The sequence below is a fragment of the Pseudophryne corroboree genome, chromosome 3, assembly GCF_028390025.1.
Source record: "Pseudophryne corroboree isolate aPseCor3 chromosome 3, aPseCor3.hap2, whole genome shotgun sequence".
In the NCBI taxonomy this organism is placed as follows: Eukaryota; Metazoa; Chordata; class Amphibia; order Anura; family Myobatrachidae; genus Pseudophryne; species Pseudophryne corroboree.
The window spans coordinates 719,450,013-719,468,164 of record NC_086446.1 but is presented as its reverse complement, the minus strand read 5'-3'; the positions used below and the strand labels follow the sequence as shown (position 1 = coordinate 719,468,164).

The window sequence follows — 18,152 nt, the reverse complement described above, 5'->3', positions numbered from 1 at the left end:
TATGCACCAGAAGAAATGTTGAGCATGATAATCATGAAGATGTAAATAGATGTATATATCACATAATGTAGATTTAACTGCTTTCCCCTAATGAGTGGGGAAGTGCATGGTGAACCCTGTGGGACAGCAAGGGGGAGCCGCGGTTGGGCAAGGAGAGCCCATTTTCGGCCAGGAGCCGATGGCTGTCTTACCCAACCTCTTCAGGAGACCCTCAGACCAGTGGACGGGGCAGGAATTGAGGAGTGAGGCGCCGGCGGCCGCGGTCCGTACGACCGGAAGTTCGGGCCCCGGGACCGGAAGTGACGCACGTTTCGCTCCGAGAGCTTGTTCACATAATCACCTGCTCTCGGAGTTCCCCGCTGCCTGTATTTATGAGCGCAGCCTGTCAGGAGGTGTGAAGTGCACCTGTTTGTAATTGTCTGAGTTAAATCACCTGAAATAGGGAAGTGAATTACGGCAGACTAAGACTATATACCAGAAGTGTCATCAGCTTAATCTTATACTGGTCTGGTTTAGGTTTGGAGAACAAACAGAAGAAATCGTACAGCTTGTATTGGAAACCAGTTTAGATGTTGTGATAAAATTATGTTGAAATAAAAAAATATAATGACATGAATATGAAATAAATAAATAAAAATAAAAATGAATGAAAAAAATGAATGAAAAAATGAATAAAATTAAGTATGAAAATTAAAAAGAAAGGGTAATAATGAAAATAAAAATAAATATAAAAATAAATAAAAGTAAGAACCATGCAGTAAATGTAAGGAGGTGATCAGAACACTATAAGTTATGAATAACCAAAATATGGCATTAAAAGCCTATTGGAACCGTATTAATTGTTTAAGGCAAAGAACAGCTGTTTGTATTAAATTAGAAAGAGTTGTTAGTGTGATGTATATGAGGGAGGAAAAAGATGGGGGGGAGGGGGATGGGAAGATGTGGGGGAGAAGAATTGGAATGTTGAAATGGGTGTGGGGTGTGGGATAAAACTAGTACAGTTAAGTATGGTCTAGATGCTGATTTAAAAATTATTGAGTGAGCAGAGTGTTTGATAAAATGGGGGGAGGGGGGTTGGGGGGGTAAGGAGGAAGGGGTTTGTAGGTTGGGGGGGGAATTGGGGGGGGAAGGGGGGGAAAGACAAATTTTGGGGAATGTGGTGATTTTGGGTGAGGATGACGGGAGAAAGTGAAGAAGAATGATGTGGTAGGTATACGTGAAGCAGGGAAAGGAGGGAAGGGGGGAAAGAGTTGTAGTTTAATGTTGTATGAGGGGGGGAAGAAATAAGGGAAGGAATGGAGAAATGAGGCGGACCTATGAGCTAGTGGGTATGAGGGCAGTGATTTGGTTGTGAGTAGAGAAATGCCCTTGCGTATGTCTGTATGAGTGTGAAAAATGTGAGAGTGTGAATAAATTGGTATGGCAACGTGAGAATACTGGTAAAAAAGGGATAATAAGAGGGTAATTGAAATGAAAACTGGGTGCAAGTGAATTTGAAAAATGGGATGAACTAGAGTGTGCAAGGTGACAAGGACAACGTGTGAGTTTTAGAAAGTGAGGGAAATAGAGGCCTGAAGGTGTGCGAGTGTGAAGTTGTGTTGAGCAGGATGGATCATGCTCAGTGAGAAAAAATCTTTACAGAAAGACACTATAATTTAGATGTTCATTTAGACCCTTTGGAGCCAAGGTGTCTAGTTTAAAAGTCCATTCACTCTCCTTCCTGAGGAGCATTCGTGTAATGTCTCCACCTCGGATTCCTGGTTTAATTTGTTCAAGACCGTGTACTTTGAGATCTTGGACTGAGCTTGAATGATGAATTAGGAAATGTTTTGCGATGGTTGTCAGTTGTTGCATTCTTTGTTGGTGTTTGGCAGCATTCCTAACATTGCTCATATGTTCAAGAGTTCTGATTTTTAGCATGCGAGTAGTCATTCCTACATATCTCAGACCACATGGGCAGGAAATGCAATAAACAACATTCTTACTTTTGCAGTTGAAAAAATCATTGATTTTTATCTGATCACCATATTTGTCCACCAGTTCTTGTATGTTAACCATATGTTGGCAGATCTTACAATTACCACAAGAGTAGCTTCCTTTTATTAGTGGCCCACGTGGTGGTTGTTGTGAGAAGTGGCTACTGACTAAAAGGTCCTTTAGATTGGGTGATCGCCGCCAGCTCCGTTCAATTTTGGTATTTAGTTTTTTGGCCAGATCTTCATCAGAGAGTACAATGTGCCAGTGTCTTTGCAGGATGGACTTGATCTCCCTCCATTCTTTGCAGAAATCCCCCACAAATCTTATGGTTTGGGATTCTTCCTTACATTTTTTTGTTGTTGTATTAAAGATTAAATTTTCTCTTGTGGTTTGGGTTATGTTGTTTTTTGATGGATCGCATACTGTATCCTCTGTCTTTTAATCTGAGTATCAGTTCTTTACTTCTTATCTTGAAAACCTCGTCATTTGAGCAATTTCTCCTAAGGCGTAGGAATTCTCCTTTAGGAATATTGGTTATTGTAGGGGGAAAATGTGAGCTGGTTTGATACAGAAGAGTGTTGGTGGCTGTGTTTTTCTTGTATATTTCCGTGGAGATCATGTTGTTAGTGTCCCTATAGATTCGAAGGTCCAAGAAGGAAATACTGTCTTTGTTGTAGTCACAAGTGAATGAAAGATTAAGAGTATTGTTGTTGAGTTGCTGTATAAATTCCAAAAGTTCAGTTTGTGTGCCATCCCATATGATTAGTATGTCATCAATATAACGTGTCCACAATATGATGTGTTTGGTGTGTGGTTCACAAAGGTCAGAAAATACAAACTCCCTCTCCCACCAGCCCAGGAAGAGGTTGACGTAGGTGGGGGCACACGCTGCCCCCATCGCTGTTCCTCTTACCTGGGTGTAGAAGAGGTTGTTGAAGGTGAAATAGTTCTTGTTCAGAACAAAATGAAGGAGTTGTAACAAAAATTGGTGAAAGTCATCCATTCCCTGCATTTTCAAAAAATATTCCACCGCCTGGATGCCAAGGTCATGTTTTATACTTGTATACAACGCCTCAACATCGAGGCTCACGAGGAGATGTGTTTCTTCCAAATGTATACTAAGGACATCGGTCGTATCCCGGGTATATGATGGGAGTTCCAAAACGTAGTCCCTAAGATGTGTGTCCAAAAATGTACAGGCTTTTTCTAGTAGGCCACCGTTTCCTGAGACTATGGGCCGACCGGGGGGCTCTTGGAGATCCTTGTGAACCTTTGGTAAAAGGTAAAATGTTGGTACTCGAGGATTATCTACAGTTAGGTAATCCTGCTCTGACTTGGTTATAGTGCCATCGTGATATGCCCTGTTGATAATATTCATATACAGTTTGGTATATCTTTCTGTAGGGTCAAAAATACTCTTCTGGTAACATGATTGATCATCTAGTTGTTTCTTGGCTTGTTTAAGATATAGTTCTGTTGGCCAGATCACGACATTACCTCCTTTATCTGACGGTTTCAGGACTACGTCATTCCAGGTTTTCATCTCCTGGAGCGCCTTCCGTTCGTTCGGTGTCAGATTACTCGCAGTGTGACGGTACTTCTTATTCAGATATAGTCTGTCCAGATCCCGAGTGACCAAATTCGTGAAAACTTTGACCTCTGGGCATAGGGTATCCTTGGGGAAAAAAGATGATTTTTTCTTCAACAAAGGTCTTGTTTGTTGTGTAGAAGGGATTGGCTCATTAGGATCAGCAAGTTCTTCCAATGTCGCCAGAGCTATCCTTTCTTGTGACGACAGATTTTCCAAGTCAGAGGAGGATTCAGGTGTTCCTGTTCTCTCTGTAAAAAACTTTGCTAATAGTTATTTTCGTGCAAAGAGTTGTAAATTGGTTTGCCACTGGAATCTGTTGAATCTTTTCGTTGGTGAGAAAGTTAGACCTTTTTCCAAGACTGATCTTTGTTGTGCAGTAAGGATATGACTGGAAAGGTTGATTATTTTAAGTTTGTTGTGGGTCTGATTTAGTTTTGGTTCCTGCGATTGGGATACCGGTTTGGAGATGGTGAACCCCATTTTTCTCTTCCTCTTCTTCTTACTACGTCTCGTTTTTCTTTTGCTTGGTAGCCACGTGCTCCCCTGGTTTGCTCTAAAAAACCGGTCACTGAGTTGTTATTTATTCGGGATGTTGAAGTACTTCGACGGTCCAAGGTATGACTGTCAATTTCATCCGCGCTAGATAGATCTACTTCCGAGGAAGATGGGGTGTTGGAGTGTCCCACGGGGCGTTCTTTTCTAATCGGTCTATTCCACTGAAATATCTTGTTGTTGGAAAAGTCACTCTTGTCCCTGGTAAACTTATTTTTCTTCCTGTCAATTATAGTCTGTTCGTATACTTGCAGGTCCGTCTTGATTTTCTCAAATCTGTTTTGAAATATAGGGTTTTGTTCCCATTGTTCCAGATTCTTGGCAATTTTGTCGATTTCTTTAGTGCACTCGTCCAAGACAAGGTTATTATGCTTAATAAGAATGCCAATAAGCTCGTAGGAGCATTTGAGCAAAGTAGTTTCCCACTCCTGTCGTAGGTTGGCGGTGAATAATTCAAATGAGGGGAATAATTTAGGCCTGAGGCCTCTGGGTATAATTTTTTGTTTTTGATAGTTCTCCAAACTTGTTAAATCCCAATTCGTACGTGTCTGTCGTTGCAGAATATATTTTAATTTCAGGATTTCATCCTCCCAGTTGGGATCTGGATCTTGAATATCGTCCCCAGTGGGAAAAATGCTTTCCAAGTCTTCCGTTCTGCGCTTAGTGCTTAATTCAGTTTTTAAATTGAAGGTGGTCATAATTCGGCAATGGGGATAGTAAGTATATACACTGGTGATCCTCTGATCCGTGCTAGATTTAGGAGCTGAGATAGACCTCAGTTTATACAGTCTTAGCAAAAGGAAATAAATCTGCACAGGATATAACGATTTCAGTTCAGTGAATTTAGTAGTATTATATATTAAACCAACATAAAGGCCTACTTAAATAATAAATTCAGCACATAGTTGGTGGTGCTCCAGGAAGATAGTTATAACAACTATGAAACAACAGGTATGGTCCTTTAGAGAAAACAAAGAACCAAAAAAAGCAACTATAGGCCTTTTCCTGGGCACACTTGAAAAATTGAAATGATGAAATTATTAAAAATTAACTTTTATTGATATATACTTTAAGAAAAAGCGAGAGCTGGCATCAATCATTAAAGAGCATAAGTGTTTGCCAGTACCAATGTACCTATTATGGGCAAAATTATAATATAGGTGAGCGAAAATAAATAAACCCTCATCCATAGAGAAAATTCATACATATCCTCTCTAATCAGGAATTTATATGAATGAGGTCACTACCTCGAGTCCGATATGATCTGACAAATGCTATTGACCTGAAATCAGATTGATATAATGAGTCCCAAGTTGCTTAAACTGTTGGAGAGTAAAATACCTATGGTACCTAGTATTCCCTGGTGGTTCCCCATCCAGGTACTGACCAGGCCCTGCAGTGCTTGGCTTCCAAGATCAGACGAGTTTGGGCATACTCAGTGCGGTCTGACCGTAGGTAAATTTGTCTCCTAGGCGCACCGTTTTCCGATTGTATTGGGACCCAGGATCAATCACAAAATAAATGGATATTAGATTATATATGGTCAGAAATGAATAATGATAATAGTACAGTAGACTTATAGATTCTTGCTGGGAGATCTGGTCAGTGGTATTCTAACTTCAAACAATAATGCTGACTGTGCGGTCTTGAGATTGATATTACCAAAAAGCAAGCTCTTCACAATTGTGCTCCCAATCAGCCTAAGCAGCAGGAGGGCTTAATAGTGCCCACAATGGTAGAATAGTAGAGACTCTATTACAATTGTGCTCCAAAACAGCCCAAGCAACGGGTGGGCTTTGTAATCTCCGCAAATGATCAGGACAATAGAAAATGTATCTACAGTATAGTAAATATCCCTATTAATTAGAGCATATGTGGAAATTGCAAATTACAGATGTCCCTTGTGAGAGGGTTCCTCCTTCTCAACCCTTACCCAGTAGTATTGATTAGAGCATATATGGTAATTGCAAATTACAAATGTCCCTTGTGAGAGGGTTCCTCCTTCTCCACCCTTACCCAGTAGTTATGCACCAGAAGAAATGTTGAGCATGATAATCATGAAGATGTAAATAGATGTATATATCACATAATGTAGATTTAACTGCTTTCCCCTAATGAGTGGGGAAGTGCATGGTGAACCCTGTGGGAAAGCAAGGGGGAGCCGCGGTTGGGCAAGGAGAGCCCGTTTTCGGCCAGGAGCCGATGGCTGTCTTACCCAACCTCTTCAGGAGACCCTCAGACCAGTGGACGGGGCAGGAATCGAGGAGTGAGGCGCCGGCGGCCGCGGTCCGTACGACCGGAAGTTCGGGCGCCGGGACCGGAAGTGACGCACGTTTCGCTCCGAGAGCTTGATCACATGATCGCCTGCTCTCGGAGTTCCCCGCTGCCTGTATTTATGAGCGCAGCCTGTCAGGAGGTGTGAAGTGCACCTGTTTGTAATTGTCTGAGTTAAATCACCTGAAATAGGGAAGTGAATTACGGCAGACTAAGACTATATACCAGAAGTGTCATCCGCTTAATCTTATACTGGTCTGGTTTAGGTTTGGAGAACAAACAGAAGAAATCGTACAGCTTGTATTGGAAACAAGTTTAGATGTTGTGATAAAATTATGTTGAAATAAAAAAATATAATGACATGAATATGAAATAAATAAAAATAAAAATGAATGAAAAAAATGAATGAAAAAATGAATAAAATTAAGTATGAAAATTAAAAAGAAAGGGTAATAATGAAAATAAAAATAAATATAAAAATAAATAAAAGTAAGAACCATGCAGTAAATGTAAGGAGGTGATCAGAACACTATAAGTTATGAATAACCAAAATATGGCATTAAAAGCCTATTGGAACCGTATCAATTGTTTAAGGCAAAGAACAGCTGTTTGTATTAAATGAGAAAGAGTTGTTAGTGTGATGTATATGAGGGAGGAAAAAGATGGGGGGGGGGATGGGAAGATGTGGGGGAGAAGAATTGGAATGTTGAAATGGGTGTGGGGTGTGGGATAAAACTAGTACAGTTAAGTATGGTCTAGATGCTGATTTAAAAATTATTGAGTGAGCAGAGTGGTTGATAAAATGGGGGGAGGGGGTGGGGGGTTGGGGGGGAAGGGGGAAGGGGTTTGTGGGTTAGGTGGTGGGGGGGATGGGGGGGGAAAGGGGGGGAAGACAAATTTTGGGGAATGTGTTGATTTTGGGTGAGGATGACGGGAGAAAGTGAAGAAGAATGATGTGGTAGGTATACGTGGAGCAGTGAAAGGAGGGAAGGGGGGAAAGAGTTGTAGTTTAATTTTGTATGAGGGGGGGGAAATGGGGGAAGGAATGGAGAAATGAGGCGGACCTATGAGCTAGTGGGTATGAGGGCAGTGATTTGGTTGTGAGTAGAGAAATGCCCTTGCGTATGTCTGTATGAGTGTGAAAAATGTGAGAGTGTGAATAAATTGGTATGGCGACGTGAGAATACTGGTAAAAAAGGGATAATAAGAGGGTAATTGAAATGAAAACTGGGTGCAAGTGAATTTGAAAAATGGGATGAACTAGAGTGTGCAAGGTGACAAGGACAACGTGTGAGTTTCAGAAAGTGAGGGAAATAGAGGCCTGAAGGTGTGCGAGTGTGAAGTTGTGTTGAGCAGGATGGATCATGCTCAGTGAGAAAAAATCTTTACAGAAAGATACTATAATTTAGATGTTCATTTAGACCCTTTGGAGCCAAGGTGTCTAGTTTAAAAGTCCATTCACTCTCCTTCCTGAGGAGCATTCGTGTAATGTCTCCACCTCGGATTCCTGGTTTAATTTGTTCAAGACCGTGTACTTTGAGATCTTGGACTGAGCTTGAATGATAAATTAGGAAATGTTTTGCGATGGTTGTCAGTTGTTGCATTCTTTGTTGGTGTTTGGCAGCATTCCTAATATTGCTCATATGTTCAAGAGTTCTGATTTTAGCATGCGAGTAGTCATTCCTACATATCTCAGACCACATGGGCAGGAAATGCAATAAACAACATTCTTACTTTTGCAGTTGAAAAAATCATTGATTTTTATCTGATCACCATATTTGTCCACCAGTTCTTGTATGTTAACCATATGTTGGCAGATCTTACAATTACCACAAGAGTAGCTTCCTTTTATTAGTGGCCCACGTGGTGGTTGTTGTGAGAAGTGGCTACTGACTAAAAGGTCCTTTAGATTGGGTGATCGCCGCCAGCTCCGTTCAATTTTGGTATTTCGTTTTTTGGCCAGATCTTCATCAGAGAGTACAATGTGCCAATGTCTTTGCAGGATGGACTTGATCTCCCTCCATTCTTTGCAGAAATCCCCCACAAATCTTATGGTTTGGGATTCTTCCTTACGTTTTTTTGTTGTTGTATTAAAGATTACATTTTCTCTTGTGGTTTGGGTTATGTTGTTTTTTGCTTTTTTGATGGATCGCATACTGTATCCTCTGTCTTTTAATCTGAGTATCAGTTCTTTACTTCTTATCTTGAAAACTTCGTCATTTGAGCAATTTCTCCTAAGGTGTAGGAATTCTCCTTTAGGAATATTGGTTATTGTAGGGGGAAAATGTGAGCTGGTTTGATACAGAAGAGTGTTGGTGGCTGTGTTTTTCCTGTATATTTCCGTGGAGATCATGTTGTTAGTGTCCCTATAGATTCGAAGGTCCAAGAAGGAAATACTGTCTTTGTTGTAGTCACAAGTGAATGAAAGATTAAGAGTATTGTTGTTGAGTTGCTGTATAAATTCCAAAAGTTCAGTTTGTGTGCCATCCCATATGATTAGTATGTCATCAATGTAACGTGTCCACAATATGATGTGTTTGGTGTGTGGTTCACAAAGGTCAAAAAATACAAACTCCCTCTCCCACCAGCCCAGGAAGAGGTTGGCGTAGGTGGGGGCACACGCTGCCCCCATCGCTGTTCCTCTTACCTGGGTGTAGAAGAGGTTGTTGAAGGTGAAATAGTTCTTGTTCAGAACAAAATGAAGGAGTTGCAACAAAAATTGGTGAAAGTCATCCATTCCCCGCATTTTCAAAAAATATTCCACCGCCTGGATGCCAAGGTCATGTTTTATACTTGTATACAACGCCTCAACATCGAGGCTCACGAGGAGATGTGTTTCTTCCAAATGTATGTCATTGATCTTTCTAAGGACATCGATCGTATCCCGGGTATATGATGGGAGTTCCAAAACGTAGTCCCTAAGATGTGTGTCCAAAAATGTACAGGCTTTTTCTAGTAGGCCACCGTTTCCTGAGACTATGGGCCGACCGGGGGGCTCTTGGAGATCCTTGTGAACCTTTGGTAAAAGGTAAAATGTTGGTACTCGAGGATTATCTACAGTTAGGTAATCCTGCTATGACTTGGTTATAGTGCCATCGTGATATGCCCTGTTGATAATATTCATATACAGTTTGGTATATCTTTCTGTAGGGTCAAAAATACTCTTCTGGTAACATGATTGATCATCTAGTTGTTTCTTGGCTTGTTTAAGATATAGTTCTGTTGGCCAGATCACGACATTACCTCCTTTATCTGACGGTTTCAGGACTACGTCAGTCCAGGTTTTCATCTCCTGGAGCGCCTTCCGTTCGTTCGGTGTCAGATTACTCGCAGTGTGACGGTACTTCTTATTCAGATATAGTCTGTCCAGATCCCGAGTGACCAAATTCGTGAAAACTTTGACCTCTGGGCATAGGGTATCCTTGGGGAAAAAAGATGATTTTTTTCTTCAACAAAGGTCTTGTTTGTTGTGTAGAAGGGATTGGCTCATTAGGATCAGCAAGTTCTTCCAATGTCGCCAGAGCTATCCTTTCTTGTGACAACAGATTTTCCAAGTCAGAGGAGGATTCAGGTGTTCCTGTTCTCTCTGTAAAAAACTTTGCTAATAGTAATTTTTGTGCAAAGAGTTGTAAATTGGTTTGCCAATGGAATCTGTTGAATCTTTTCGTTGGTGAGAAAGTTAGACCTTTTTCCAAGACTGATCTTTGTTGTGCAGTAAGGATATGACTGGAAAGGTTGATTATTTTAAGTTTGTTGTGGGTCTGATTTAGTTCTGGTTCCTGCGATTGGGATACCGGCTTGGAGATGGTGAACCCCATTTTTCTCTTCCTCTTCTTCTTACTACGTCTCGTTTTTCTTTTGCTTGGTAGCCACGTGCTCCCCTGGTTTGCTCTAAAAAACCGGTCACTGAGTTGTTATTTATTCGGGATGTTGAAGTACTTTGACGGTCCAAGGTATGACTGTCAATTTCATCCGCGCTAGATAGATCTACTTCCGAGGAAGATGGGGTGTTGGAGTGTCCCACGGGGCGTTCTTTCCTAATCGGTCTATTCCACTGAAATATCTTGTTGTTGGAAAAGTCACTCTTGTCCCTGGTAAACTTATTTTTCTTCCTGTCAATTATAGTCTGTTCGTATACTTGCAGGTCCTTCTTGATTTTCTCAAATCTGTTTTGAAATATAGGGTTTTGTTCCCATTGTTCCAGATTCTTGGCAATTTTGTCGATTTCTTTAGTGCACTCGTCCAAGACAAGGTTATTATGCTTAATAAGAATGCCAATAAGCTCGTAGGAGCATTTGAGCAAAGTAGTTTCCCACTCCTGTCGTAGGTTGGCGGTGAATAATTCAAATGAGGGGAATAATTTAGGCCTGAGGCCTCTGGGTATAATTTTTTGTTTTTGATAGTTCTCCAAACTTGTTAAATCCCAATTCGTACGTGTCTGTCGTTGCAGAATATATTTTAATTTCAGGATTTCATCCTCCCAGTTGGGATCTGGATCTTGAATATCGTCCCCAGTGGGAAAAATGCTTTCCAAGTCTTCCATTCTGCGCTTAGTGCTTAATTCAGTTTTTAAATTGAAGGTGGTCATAATTCGGCAATGGGGATAGTAAGTATATACACTGGTGATCCTCTGATCCGTGCTAGATTTAGGAGCTGAGATAGACCTCAGTTTATACAGTCTTAGCAAAAGGAAATAAATCTGCACAGGATATAACGATTTCAGTTCAGTGAATTTAGTAGTATTATATATTAAACCAACATAAAGGCCTACTTTAATAATAAATTCAGCAAATAGTTGGTAGTGCTCCAGGAAGATAGTTATAACAACTATGAAACAACAGGTATGGTCCTTTAGAGAAAACAAAGAACCAAAAAAAGCAACTATAGGCCTTTCCATGGGCACACTTGAAAAATTGAAATGATGAAATTATTAAAAATTAACTTTTATTGATATATACTTTAAGAAAAAGCGAGAGCTGGCATCAATCATTAAAGAGCATAAGTGTTTGCCAGTACCAATGTACCTATTATGGGCAAAATTATAATATAGGTGAGCGAAAATAAATAAACCCTCATCCATAGAGAAAATTCATACATATCCTCTCTAATCAGGAATTTATATGAATGAGGTCACTACCTCGAGTCCGATATGATCTGACAAATGCTATTGACCTGAAATCAGATTGATATAATGAGTCCCAAGTTGCTTAAACTGTTGGAGAGTAAAATACCTACGGTACCTAGTATTCCCTGGTGGTTCCCCATCCAGGTACTGACCAGGCCCTGCAGTGCTTGGCTTCCAAGATCAGACGAGTTTGGGCATACTCAGTGCGGTCTGACCGTAGGTAAATTTGTCTCCTAGTCGCACCGTTTTCCAATTGTATTGGGACCCATGATCAATTTCAAAATAAATGGATATTAGATTATATATGGTCAGAAATGAATAATGATAATAGTACAGTAGACTTATAGATTCTTGCTGGGAGATCTGATCAGTGGTATTCTAACTTCAAACAATAATGCTGACTGTGCGGTCTTGAGATTGATATTACCAAAAAGCAAGCTCTTCACAATTGTGCTCCCAATCAGCCTAAGCAGCAGGAGGGCTTAATAGTGCCCACAATGGTAGAATAGTAGAGACTCTATTACAATTGTGCTCCAAAACAGCCCAAGCAACGGGTGGGCTTTGTAATCTCCGCAATGATCAGGACAATAGAAAATGTATCTACAGTATAGTAATTATCCCTATTAATTAGAGCATATGTGGTAATTGCAAATTACAGATGTCCCTTGTGAGAGGGTTCCTCCTTCTCAACCCTTACCCAGTAGTATTGATTAGAGCATATATGGTAATTGCAAATTACAAATGTCCCTTGTGAGAGGGTTCCTCCTTCTCCACCCTTACCCAGTAGTTAAGCACCAGAAGAAATGTTGAGCATGATAATCATGAAGATGTAAATAGATGTATATATCACATAATGTAGATTTAACTGCTTTCCCCTAATGAGTGGGGAAGTGCATGATGAACCCTGTGGGAAAGCAAGGGGGAGCCGCGGTTGGGCAAGGAGAGCCCATTTTCGGCCAGGAGCCGATGGCTGTCTTACCCAACCTCTTCAGGAGACCCTCAGACCAGTGGACGGGGCAGGAATCGAGGAGTGAGGCGCCGGCGGCCGCGGTCCGTACGACCGGAAGTTCGGGCGCCGGGACCGGAAGTGACGCGCGTTTCGCTCCGAGAGCTTGATCACATGATCGCCTGCTCTCGGAGTTCCCCGCTGCCTGTATTTATGAGCGCAGCCTGTCAGGAGGTGTGAAGTGCACCTGTTTGTAATTGTCTGAGTTAAATCACCTGAAATAGGGAAGGAAGGAGGTGACGGCGAAACATTATCACCGTATTTGAAGGAAGTATGTGTCTTGGTGTGAGTCCAAGAATGCTCCTCCGGAAGAATTACATCTGGGCCGTTTTCTTCAATTCCTCCAGACTGGAGTGAATTTGGGCCTAAAATTAGGCTCCATTAAAGTTCAGATTTCGGCCCTATCCATTTTCTTTCAGAAGGAATTTGCTTCTCTCCCAGAAGTCCAGACTTTTGTGAAGGGAGTGCTGCATATCCAGCCTCCTTTTGTGCCTCTAGTGGCACCATGGGACCTTAACGTGGTGTTAAGGTTCCTTAAGTCTCACTGGTTTGAGCCGCTTCGAACGGTGGAATTAAAGTATCTCACTTGGAAGGTGGTCATGTTGTTGGTCTTGGTTTCTGCCAGGAGAGTATCTGAGTTAGCGGCTGTCTCACAAAAGCCCCTATCTGATCTTCCATGTAGACAGAGCTGAGTTGAGAACTCGTCCTCAATTTTTGCCTAAGGTGGTTTCCTCTTTTCATATGACCAACCTATTGTGGTGCCTGTGGCTACGCGGGACTTGGAGGATTCCGAGTCCCTTGATGTGGTCAGGGCATTGAAAATTTATGTAGCCAGAACGGCTCGGGTTAGAAAAACAGAGGCACTGTTTGTCCTGTATGAAGCCAACAAGGTTGGCGCTCCTGCTTCTAAGCAGACTATTGCTCGATGGATCTGTAACACGATTCAGCAGGCTCATTCTACGGCTGGATTGCCGTTGCCAAATTCGGTAAAGGCCCATTCCACTAGGAAGGTGGGCTCTTCTTGGGCGGCTGCCCGAGGTGTCTTGGCATTACAGCTTTGCCAAGCGGCGACTTGGTCGGGTTCAAACACCTTTGCAAAGTTTTACAAGTTTGATACCCTGGCTGATGAGGACCTCATGTTTGCTCAATCGGTGCTGCAGAGTCATCCGCACTCTCCCGCCCGTTTTGGAGCTTTGGTATAATCCCCATGGTCCTTACGGAGTCCCCAGCATCCTCTAGGACGTAAGAGAAAATAACATTTTAAACCTACCGGTAAATCTTTTTCTCCTAGTCCGTAGAGGATGCCGGGTGCCCGTCCCAGTGCGGACAAAATTCTGCAAGACTTGTATATAGTTATTGCTTACATAAGGGTTATGTTACGGTTTTGATCAGTCTCGGGCTGATGCTGTTTTGTTTCATACTGTTAACTGGTTCGTATATTCCATGTTATACGGTGTGGATGGTGTGGGCTGGTGTGAATCTTGCCCTTAGATTAACAAAATCCTTTCCTCGTACTGTCCGTCTCCTCTGGGCACAGTTTTCTAACTGAGGTCTGGAGGAGGGGCATAGAGGGAGGAGCCAGTGCACACCCATATCTAAAGTTCTTTTTAGTGCCCATGTCTCCTGCGGAGCCCGTCTATCCCCATGGTCCTTACGGAGTCCCCAGCATCCTCTACGGACTAGGAGAAAAAGATTTACCGGTAGGTTTAAAATCTTATTTTTTTTGCAAGGTGCCGGGACTTGGAGCATAGCCCCGCTCCCTGCACCCATGAAGCCCTGCCCCCGGGCTGTGATTGGCCCGCAGGTCATTTACTGAAATAACAGGAATGACCATCGATGAGTAAAACTGTTCATGGTCTCCCATAACATAGTTGGTGACCATCAATGGCCACTCCCAGTTTCGCCATCAATGGCAACCATCGATGACGAACACACTGATGGCCATCACTACTGCAAATGATCATAACATTTGTACTTATGTTACAGCTACATAGACTGTCACAGAGGGCCTGATTCAGAATTGTGAGCAAATGAAAAAAAGCAAGTAACTTTGCATCAGGACAAACCATGTTGCACTGCAAAGGGTGTTTTTGCATGCAAAGTAAATACCGGCTGCTTTAGCATGTAGATCACAAATGCTGGATAGCCTTATTCTTACACTGCATTTTAGATTGGAGTTTGGACTTGTCCCTCCCACCTCTAAATCTCTCTGCACACGTTACATCTCCCCCCGCCTGCGGTGCAACATGGTTTTGCCCAAGTGCACAGCTACTTCTCAATGCAACATTGAATCTATGGCAGGCACGGTTTCTCCATCTGAACATTGCATGCTGTGTGAACGGTTCTGCATCGGTTCTGTCGGGAACACGCCCGCATCTGGTAATAGTGCCTCATGCTGATTCAAGATTGCGCCAGTTTGGGTGGCATAAATTCAGAGCTGTCTTTTCGTATGGGCTCAATGGGCTCTTGCCCAAGGGCCCCAGGAGTATACGGGCCCTAGGCTGATTACTGAGGGTCCCCTCTTTCCAGGGGTACCAGATTTTTGAAAATCAGCCCTGGGGAACCAGAGATATCTGACTTCGAAGCAGTGGTCCCCATCCATGCCTATTAATTGCGCTTCCCAGTCAGATATCTCGGGTTCTGTCTGACTTAGAGTTTTTCTGAAGGTATAATCCTAAAGCTGTGACTCTCCCCTTTTGGTGGACACTGGCAGCTTGTCTCTACTATGCCCAGAACAAGAGATATCAGCCTTCCAGCAGCTGGTCCCTGCTCCAGCTCCACACGCCTAATATGCAGTTTTAGATTTTCGTTGGTGAATTGCTCTGGCTACTGAGCTTTGATACCCAAGTCCCCAGAACCTTCTGAAAGGTGGTACTGTCTAGTTTTTTTTATCTCATTCAAAGCTAAGAAATATATTTTCAGGAACTTGAGATATCTGCAGTGAAGCAAGCTGTCCCCCCACCGGAAACCGATAAATATTAAGCCCAGTCCACTACCCACCCCTCCCCTACGTATTAAACACCCCCTACCACCCTGGAAGTCCTGTACTAGGGCTTCTTCATTCAGCCCAATGCCCCCTTCTACAGTTTAGCCCCATCTGTACAGTAAATGAGTAATTAGCAGAAATTACTGCTCCAGGTCCTACATGCTGAGTGGAAGATAGAACACCCCCTACCGCCCGCGGGACATCAAAGCTGCCGCTCATAGCACCACCCACCCTTACAGCTGAAGGATGAGTAGGGGGCCCAGTGCATTGCTGTGTCCAGGGGCCTACACTGCTGTTAAGACGGCCCGGCATAAATTGCACAAATTTGCAGTATGCATCCACAAAAATAAGATTTTACTTACCGGTAAATCTATTTCTCGTAGTCCGTAGTGGATGCTGGAGACTCCGTAAGGACCATGGGGAATAGACAGGCTCCGCAGGAGACAGGGCACTTTAAGAAAGAATTTGGATACTGGTGTGCTCTGGCTCCTCCCTCTATGTCCCTCCTCCAGACCTCAGTTAAAGAAACTGTGCCCGGAAGAGCTGACAGTACAAGGAAAGGATTTTGGAATCCAGGGCAAGACTCATACCAGCCACACCAATCACACCGTATAACTTGTAATAAACTTACCCAGTTAACAGTATGAACAACAATAGAGCATCAGATCAACCCTGATGCAACTATAACATAAGCGTTATGTAAGCAATAACTATATACAAGCATTGCAGAAAAAGTCCGCACTTGGGACGGGCGCCCAGCATCCACTACGGACTACGAGAAATAGATTCACCGGTAAGTAAAATCTTATTTTCTTTAACGTCCTAGTGGATGCTGGGGACTCCGTAAGGACCATGGGGATTATACCAAAGCTACCAAACGGGCGGGAGAGTGCGGATGACTCTGCAGCACCGAATGAGCAAACACAAGGTCCTCCTCAGCCAGGGTATCAAACTTGTAGAACTTTGCAAAAGTGTTTGAACCCGACCAAGTAGCTGCTCGGCAAAGCTGTAATGCCGAGACCCCTCGGGCAACCGCCCAAGAAGAGCCCACCTTCCTTGTGGAATGGGCTTTTACTGATTTTGGCAGCGGCAATCCAGCCGCAGAATGAGCCTGCTGAATCGTGTTACAGATCCAGCGAGCAATAGTTTGCTTTGAAGCAGGAGCACCCAGCTTGTTGGATGCATACAGGATAAACAGTGACTCAGTTTTCCTGACTCTAGCCGTTCTGGCTACAAAAACCTTCAAAGCCCTGACCACATCTAGTAACTCGGAATCCTCCAAGTCACGAGTAGCCACAGGCACCACAATAGGTTGGTTCATATGAAAGGATGACACCACTTTTTGCAGAAATTGTGGACGGGTCCGCAATTCTGCCCTGTCCATATGGAAAATCAGATAGGGGCTTTTATGTGACAAAGCCGCTAATTCTGACACACGCCTAGCTGAAGCCAAGGCTAATAGCATGACCACCTTCCACGTGAGAAATTTTAACTCCACGGTTTTGAGTGGCTCAAACCAGTGTGACTTCAGGAAACCCAACACCACATTAAGATCCCAAGGTGCCACTGGAGGCACAAAAGGGGCTGAATATGCAGCACTCCCTTTACAAACGTCTGGACTTCAGGAAGAGAAGCCAGTTCTTTTTGAAAGAAAATGGATAGAGCCGAAATCTGGACCTTAATGGAACCCAATTTTAGGCCCAAAGTCACTCCCGACTGTAGGAAGGGAAGGAAACGGCCCAGCTGGATTTCCTCCGTAGGGGCATTCCTGGCCTGACACCAAGCAACATATTTTTGCCATATACGGTGATAATGTTTAGCCGTCACGTCCTTCCTAGCCTTTATCAGTTTAGGAATAACCTCATCCGGAATGCCTTTTTCTACTAGGATCCGGCGTTCAACCGCCATGCCGTCAAATGCAGCCGCGGTAAGTCTTGGAACAGACAGGGCCCCTGTTGCAACAAGTCCTGTCTTAGAGGCAGAGGCCATGGGTCCTCTGTGAGCATTTCTTGCAGATCCGGATACCAAGTCCTTCTTGGCCAATCCGGAACAATGAGTATTGTTCTCATTCTTCTTTTTCTTATGATTCTCAGCACCTTGGGTATGAGAGGAAGAGGAGGAAATACATAAATCGACTGGAACACCCACGGTGTCACTAGTGCATCTACAGCTTTCGTCTGAGGGTCTCTTGACCTGGCGCAATATCTCTGTAGCTTTTTGTTGAGGCGGAATGCCATCATGTCCACCTGTGGCAGTTCCCACCACCTTGCAATCTGCGTGAAGACTTCTTGATGAAGTCCCCACTCTCCCGGGTGGAGGTCGTACCTGCTAAGGAAGCCTGCTTCCCAGTTGTCCACTCCCGGAATGAACACTGCTAACAGTGCTCTTACGTGATTCTCCACCCAGCGAAGAATTCTGGTGGCTTCTACCATCGCCACCCTGCTCCTTGTGCCGCCTTGACGGTTTACATGAGCCACTGCGGTGATATTGTCTGACTGAATCAGAACCGGTTGGTTCGCGAAGCAGGGACTCCGCTTGACGTAGGGCGTTATATATGGCCCTTAGTTCCAGGATGTTGATGTGAAGGCAAGTCTCCTGACTTGACCACAGCTCTTGGAAATTTCTTCCCTATGTGACTGCC

The 18,152-nt window shown here is 43.2% G+C and overlaps 1 protein-coding gene and 2 pseudogenes across 4 annotated transcripts in view; 1 reads left to right on the top strand and 2 right to left on the bottom strand.

The window, feature by feature from the left end:
* Positions 1-18,152, top strand: part of LRRC27 (leucine rich repeat containing 27) — a 152,226-nt gene that overhangs the window by 26,187 nt on the left and 107,887 nt on the right. The gene's annotated exons all lie outside the window — the stretch shown is intronic.
* LOC134897123 (5S ribosomal RNA) lies at positions 5,459-5,577 on the bottom strand (annotated as a pseudogene).
* LOC134895981 (5S ribosomal RNA) lies at positions 11,623-11,741 on the bottom strand (annotated as a pseudogene).